Source organism: Nicotiana sylvestris, chromosome 12 (assembly GCF_000393655.2).
Source record: "Nicotiana sylvestris chromosome 12, ASM39365v2, whole genome shotgun sequence".
Classification (NCBI taxonomy): Eukaryota; Viridiplantae; Streptophyta; class Magnoliopsida; order Solanales; family Solanaceae; genus Nicotiana; species Nicotiana sylvestris.
Genome location: NC_091068.1, coordinates 137,946,255 through 137,954,209, shown reverse-complemented (window position 1 = coordinate 137,954,209; position 7,955 = coordinate 137,946,255).

The following is a 7,955-nucleotide window of genomic DNA, read 5'->3' as shown; positions in this document are numbered from 1 at the left end:
CTGGAGGATTTGATCAACGAGAGCATTCAACCTGAGGAAGGTCCTTCTGGAATCAAGTAGATAGGAATTTACCTTTTCATTTTATGAATGTAATAAGGACAATGGCCATTACTGACTTTATTTCTTGTTATTCAGTGTCGATTTGGGACTTGTCTACTTTTTATCGATAAAATGAGGCATTTAGCATTCTAAGTTCTCCAAATCAACTTGTCGCTAGGCCTACCTCGGGCACAAAGAGGTCCCCAAATTAGGACACGTCTTACATTCTGCACTATGTGTTTAAATATTGCAATGCTTTTTATAATCATCACTAACTTGTTACTTTTTTGTTTTTACTTTTTGTTTATTTATTCCTCTCCCCAAAGGTTAGATCGTGCACTCTGGCAACATCATCTTATTCAACGAGATCCAGGGGACCTCCACCCACTCCTCCTCTTAGTCCTATCAGAAACAAGAACAATGGGAAGATGGAAGATTCGAACAAAAAGGAAAACTCAACTGAACGGGCAGAGGTCACTCATGGTACTCAGGTTTCCAAAGAAGATGCATCCCAGCTTGAACAAAAGCTGCTGAAATTTCAAGAAGAACTTGATCAGGTTCAGAATCTGGCGAAACTATCATTTTCCCTCACCACTCCCGATATTAATTTCCTGAATGCTCAGAACCCCACACCTCCACAAAATATCCCAAAGTCACGAAACCATCATGTTCCTCACCACCACTGCAATACTTGCCGCACTCCCAACAGTACTCCACTGCTCATCCCGGAACCTTTGACCTCCACAAATGACCACTTCCACACTCATCATAACACCCCCATCTGCATGGAAACCATGTCACACTCCACCCAACCCATTTCAAGCACACCCAAGTCTGATGATAAAGACTCACTCATCAGGAATCTGGTTGAAGAGCTTAAGAAGTTGACTAGCCGAATTCAGGGCGTCGAAGGAAGTAAGGGGATTGAAGGGTTGAACTATGAAGATCTCTGCATACAGCCCGATGTTGAACTGCCCGAGGTGTATAAACCTCCAAAGTTCGAAATGTTTGATGGTACAGGAGATCCAAGGGTCCATCTGAGAACGTATTGTGACAAGCTGGTGGGAGTAGGGAAAGACGAGAGAATCCGCATGAAGCTTTTCATGAGAAGATTGAAAGGAGATGTTTTGTCTTGGTACATCAGCCATGATCCAAATAAATGGTCAAACTGGGTAAGCATGGCGTCCGACTTTATGGATAGATTCAGGTTCAATACAAAAAATGCACTAGATGTGTTCTATGTTCAGAACCTAAAGAAGAAGCCCGTGGAAACATTCCACAAGTATGCCACTCGTTGGAGATCAGAAGCCGCTAAGGTTAGACCTGCTCTAGAGGAAGAACAAATGAATAAGTTTTTTGTCCGGGCTCAAGATCCGCAATATTATGAGAGGCTAATGTTGATTGAGAACCATAAATTTTCTGACATTATCAAGCTGGGAAAAAGGATCGAGGAATGCATCAAGAGTGGTATGGTTACGAACTTTGAAGCCTTGCAAGCTAGCAATAAGGCTTTACAGTCTGGTGGTACGTCTAATAAAAGGGACGTAGGTGCTGTAATGCTTACACAAAGGACCAAATCCCCTACCAAATACCAAGCTTATCCAATTCCTCTACACACATATCAACCTACTTTGAACTACAAGCACCCTCACCCTCTCACCAAACTCCACCGCCCACTTATCAATCATCTCTACCTCACACATATCAGCCTACTTTGCCCAGATACTCCCAACCCACACATGTTTACCAGGCCTACAATACTCAACCATCCCACTATCAATCGCCTCCCACATGTCAAAACTTTCCTAAAACTCGACCAAACTTTGACCACAGGCCTCCCAAACAGTATACCGCCATTGCTGAACCCATTGACCAGCTGTACGAAAGGCTCAAAGCTGCTGGTTATGTCACCCCTATCCCTGCTATAACCCCTAAGAACCCTTCTCAATGGGTTAACCCAAACAAATCCTGTGCATACCATTCCGGCATGAAAGGACATACCATTGATGAATGATGTTCTCTAAAAGATAAGATACAGACTTTGATTGATAACAAGATTACGTGGCTAAAGAGCTTGCTCCGAATGTCCACAATAACCCTCTACCAGACCATAAGGGTGGAGGTGTTCACATTATTGAAATAGAGAATGATTGGGACCCCAAGGGATCGATCGGTTTGATCACAGAAGGCGACGATCCAAAGAAGCCAATAGTCACCTTTAATCCGATTATAGTCCAGATTCAGCCTTCTGGGGATGCCGAGGTAAATATGTCTATACCACTTGAGTTTGAAGCACCACCCTCGGCAAAGACGCCGGCACCAATTGAGGTCAAGTTTAGGTCTTCGGCAAACACACCTATACCATTTGAAGTTGCAATTTTACCTTCCAAAATACATGCTCTGTTCAAAGTAAAGGTGCCCATTCCAGTAGCAATATTCCATACAAATGCCATACATTGGGACTACACAACCGAGGCAAGAATAAAAGGGAAGGCCAAGTTCGGGGAAATCGTTGCGGCACAGGGTATGACAAGAACCGGTAGAGTTTATACTCCGGAGCATTTATCTGAGTCAAGCAAGCAGACCTTTGGTCGGCCAGCCATCACTGAAACCGGGCCCGATGATCTCTAGAGAAAGATACAAGCCAAGGAATACTCAGCCATTGATCAGCTGAACAAAACACCGGAGCAAATTTCTATCCTAGCTTTGCTACAAAATTCCGATGCACACAAGAATGCGTTGCAAAAGGTGCTGAGTGAGGCATATATACCAGGAAACATCACTGGAGGAGAAATGGCAAACATGGTAGGGTAGGTATTGGAAAGTCACAAGATCACTTTCATGAAGATGAGCTGCCACCAGAAGGGTTGAGTCACAACAAGGCGATGCACATCATCGTACAATGCGAAGATTATTTTATCACCAGAATCCTGATTGATGAAGGGTCCAACCTCAACATTTGTCCGTTGGTAACACTCAGGACATTGGGAAATGGGCTGCATGAGATAAAGGACGGAGCCATCAACGTGAAAGCTTTCGACGGTTCCCAAAGGTCCACCATCAGGGAGATTAGTCTGTGTTTGGAAATGGGGCCAACTTGGTTCGATGTTGATTTTCAAGTGATAGACATACCGGCATCTTACAATTTGTTGTTGGGACAACTGTGGATTTATGCCGCTGGGGAAGTAGCATTAGCACTACATCAGGTAGTGAAATTTGAGTGGAACCACCAAGAGATGATCATTCACGATGACAGTAGCAATCCCATATACAGTCGCCAGACTATCCCAGCAATTAGAGGCAGAAAAAAGATAGGCAGGGAGACCTATCACCATATTGAGCGAGTCAACGACGTCGACAAGGACAAATGGTGGGACAATAAAATTGAAAGCATATTGAACTGGAGCGGATACGAACCTAGCAAGGGGATTGGCAAGAACTCCAAGGAATCGCTAAGCCTATCAAACTAAAGAAACATGGCACCACCTTTGATCTGGGATATGAGTACACTTGGGAAGAATTCAACAATTGGTCGCCACCATGGCGCGGTCCTTACTATCCGTTGGAGCAGCCAATACCACATTTGGAGCAAACTTTCCAGCCAGCCGATGTTATCTATGGGTCAGAAGTACAGGAAGCACTAGCAGCAGTGAGGAATTTGTTCCTAGAAGACGATGATATGGATTGTTGTGTTGTTCTCGAGGAGTAGAGGGGGAAGGCCCTTCCATACGGGCAGTAAGCAGAGGAGCATGACTCAATAACTGGACCATCAGAACCACCAGAGCCCGGAAAGCCTTGGGGTAGCAAGGCTGAACAAGCATCATGCACTATCTTTTATTTTTATTAATTGACTTTCTTTTCACATTTTAAAATTTCACAATAAGATCTTCAATGTTCAAAACAATTATGGAATTTATCAAAGCATTTCGATTTTCCCTATAAATCCTACTCTTATTATTTTTCTCTCATTACTTCACTTATACAGCATTTCTGTTACTTATCTTAATGAACCAATGACTGTGACATGCAATGAGACAACGCAACAAATGGACATAGATTCAGAGGAAGATGACATACCGGAAGATATTGTTAAAGAAGTCGAGAATTTTGAGAACATGCCTAAGTCCAACCTGGACGAGACTGAGATTGTTAACCTGAGAGATGTAGAGAACGTCAAAGAAACACGAATCGGCGTTCATTTGTCACCGTCAGAAAAGGAAGAGTACACAAAATTTCTAAGGGAATATGAGGGCATATTCGCCTGGTCGTATGATGACATGACTAGTCTGAGTACATCTATGGTGGCTCACAAACTGCCAACCAATCCAACATGTTCGCCGGTAAAGCAAAAGCTCAGAAAGTTTAAGCCTGACATGAGTCTGAAAATCAAGAAAGAAGTCATTAAGCAAGTCAAAGCCAAGGTTCTTAGGGTAGTAGAATACCCAACATGGTTAGCCAACATTGTGCTAGTACCAAAGAAGGACAGGAAGGTCAGAGTCTGTTCGACTACCGGGATCTCAACCGGGCCAGTCCAAAAGATAACTTCTCCTTGCTAAACATACACATCCCAATCGACAATTGTGCCAAGCATGAATTATAGTCATTTGTGGATTGTTTCGCGGGGTATCATCAGATCTAGATGGATGAAGAAGATGCTGAGAAAACAGCTTTCATTATGCCATGGGGAATGTACTGTTACAAGATGATGTCGTTCGACCTGAAGAATGCAGGGGACTCCTACATGAGGGCCATGACCACCATTTTCCACGATATGATACACAAGGAGATCAAAGTATATGTAGACGGTATTATCATCAAGTCCAAGAAAGCCACTTATCACATGGAAGATTTGAGGAAGTTTTTCAGTAGACTGAGAAGGTACAACCTAAAACTGAATCCCGCGAAGTGCGCATTTGGGGTTCCTACCGGAAAACTACTTGGGTTCATTGTAAGTCACCGAGGAATAGAACTGGATCCATCAAAGGTCAAAGCTATTCAAGAGTTGCCACTGCCAAAGAACAAGAAGGGCGTAATGAGTTTCTTGGGAAGACTTAACTATATCAGTCGGTTCATAGTACAATCTACAGTTATCTATGAGCCGATCTTTAAGATGTTGAAGAAGGATGCCGCTACCAAATGTACTGATGACTGCCAAAAGGCCTTTGACAGAATCAAGGAGTACCTATCAACACCACCAGTTTTGGTCACGCCCGAGCCAGGTAGACCTCTATTACTTTACCTCACAGTATTGGATGGAGCGTTCGGTTGTGTTCTGGGGCAACATGATGAAATGGGGAGGAAGGAGCAGGTCATCTATTACCTCAGTAAGAAGTCCCCCTGTATGAGGCCCGGTATTCTCTGTTATAGTGCACCTGTTGTGCTTTGACTTGGGTAGATCAGAAGCTGAGGCACTATTTCTGTGCCTACACTACATATCTCATATCAAGGATGGATCCTTTGAAGTACATCTTTCAGAAGCCCATGCCCATTGGCAAGCTAGCCAGGTGCCAAATCCTGTTGAGTAAATTTGACATTGTCTACGTGACTCAGAAGGCGATCAAGGGATAAGCACTAGCAGATCACCTCGCTGAAAATCCCATGGACGGAGAATACGAACCCCTGAAAATGTATTTTCTCGATGAAGAGGTATTATTCATAGGAGAAGACATTGAAGAATCTTATGATGGTTGGAGGATGTTTTTCGATGGAGCAGCAAATTTCAAAGGACTTGGCATAAGAGCAGTCCTGGTATCATAAACCGGTCAGCATTATCCGGTCTCTGCCAAACTCAGATTCCCGTGTACCAACAACATGGCCGAATATGAAGCCTGCATCTTAGGGCTCAAGATGGCTATTGACATGAACATTCAAAAGTTGCTAGTAATTGGGGATTCAAATTTGCTTATACATCAGGTCCGAGAAGAATGGGCAACCAAGAACTCCAAAACACTCCCTTATCTACATCATGTACATGAGTTGAGAAAGTGGTTCACAAAGACAGAGTTCTAGCATATTCCCACAGTCCAGAATGAGTTCGTCGATACATTGGCTACCCTATCATCCATGATACAACATCCAGACAAGAACTTTATTAATCCCATTCTAGTAAAGGTCTATGATCAGCCAACCTACTGTGCTCATGTTGAAGAAGAAGCAGACGGAAAGCCTTGGTTTCATGATATCAGACGGAAAGCCAACCTATTGTGCTCATGTTGCCAAGTTTCATGATACTTGGCAAAAGGAGAATACCCAGAGCTTGCAAATCCTACTCAGAAACGCACACTTCGGAGGTTGTCCAACAATTTCTTTCACAACGAAGGAATCCTGTATAGGAGGACTTCAGATTGGGATTACTGAGGTGTGTCGACGCAAATGAAGCATCTAAACTACTAGAAGAAATCCATGCTAGGACCTGCGGTCCTCATATGAATGGTTTTGTCTTAGACAAGAAGATATTCCGGGCTGGTTATTTTTGGATGACTATAGAAACGGACTGCATCCAGTATGTCCGAAAGTGCCATCGCTGTCAGATAAATGCAGACATGATAAAGGTGCCTCCAAATGTGCTTAATGCAACAAGCTGGCCATGGTCGTTCGCCACTTGGGGAATGAATGTCATCGGACCAATCGAACCTGCCGCATCAAACGGGCACAGGTTCATCCTAGTAGCAATTGATTATTTCACCAAATGGGTTGAAGCAGTATCTTATAGAGCAGTGACTAAGAAAGTCGCGGCAAACTTCGTCCGTGATCGTATCGTTTGTCGATTCGGGATCACAGAATCAATCATGACTGATAATGGTTCCAATCTCAACAGTGACCTAATGAAAGCCATGTGTGAAACCTTCAAGATCAAACACAAGAATTCTACAGCCTACAGACCTCAGATGAACGGAGCCGTAGAAGCCGCCAACAAGATTATCAAGAAGATATTGAGGAAAATGATAGAGAAATATAAACAGTGGCATGAGAAACTATCATTTGCCTTATTAGGGTACAGCACCACAGTCCGCAAATCAACTGGGGCAACCCCCTACATGTTGGTATATGGTACAGAAGCGGTCATTCCTGCCGAAGTAGAAATCCCTTCCTTGAGGATCATACAGGAAGCAGAATTTGACGATGCAGAGTGGGTGAAGAGTCGTTACGAGCAGCTGGCTCTTATAGATGGAAAGAGAATGAACGCAGTTTGCCATGGTCAACTTTATCAGAACAGAATGTCCAGAGCCATCAACAAAAGAGTCAAGCCGAGACAGTTCACACCGGGGCAGATGGTGTTAAAGAAAAATTTCCCGCATCAAGATGAAGCCAAGGGAAAGTTCTCTCCCAACTGGCAGGGTCCATACATGGTCCACCGGGTTCTAACAGGAGGAGCCCTCATACTTGCAGAAATGGACGGAGAAGTTTGCCAAAGCCGATCAATTCAGACGCAGTCAAGCGATACTATGTGTAATCTTTATGCTTTCCTTTATGATGTAATTAAAACTACGCCTGACCTGATTCCCGTTTAAGATGGGATATGTAGGCAGCTCTATGGGTTCGGTCACAAGTCAATAAAATTTTCATTTCCCCCCGCAATTGGAAACTAGGGAAGAATTTTGACGAGGACCCTCAAAATTCCGAAGTGATTTCAGCCATTCTCCGCAAGCAGCTGTTAGCTAAGATATTTTTTACACATTTTTTACAAATTTATTTGGTATTTTAAGGATAAATTGCGTAATTGCAATATTAGTCTTTTTTATGGTTTGATTGCATTTATACTTATAAAATTAAGTCCAGTATTTTTAAATTGATAATTATATGTTATAAATTATTTTAGTACATTCAATTTATTTCCAGGATTTAATTTACTATTTTTATAAAAAATAAAAAGGGAAAAATGGCTATTTGAAATTTCACCAGATTTCATTTCGAAT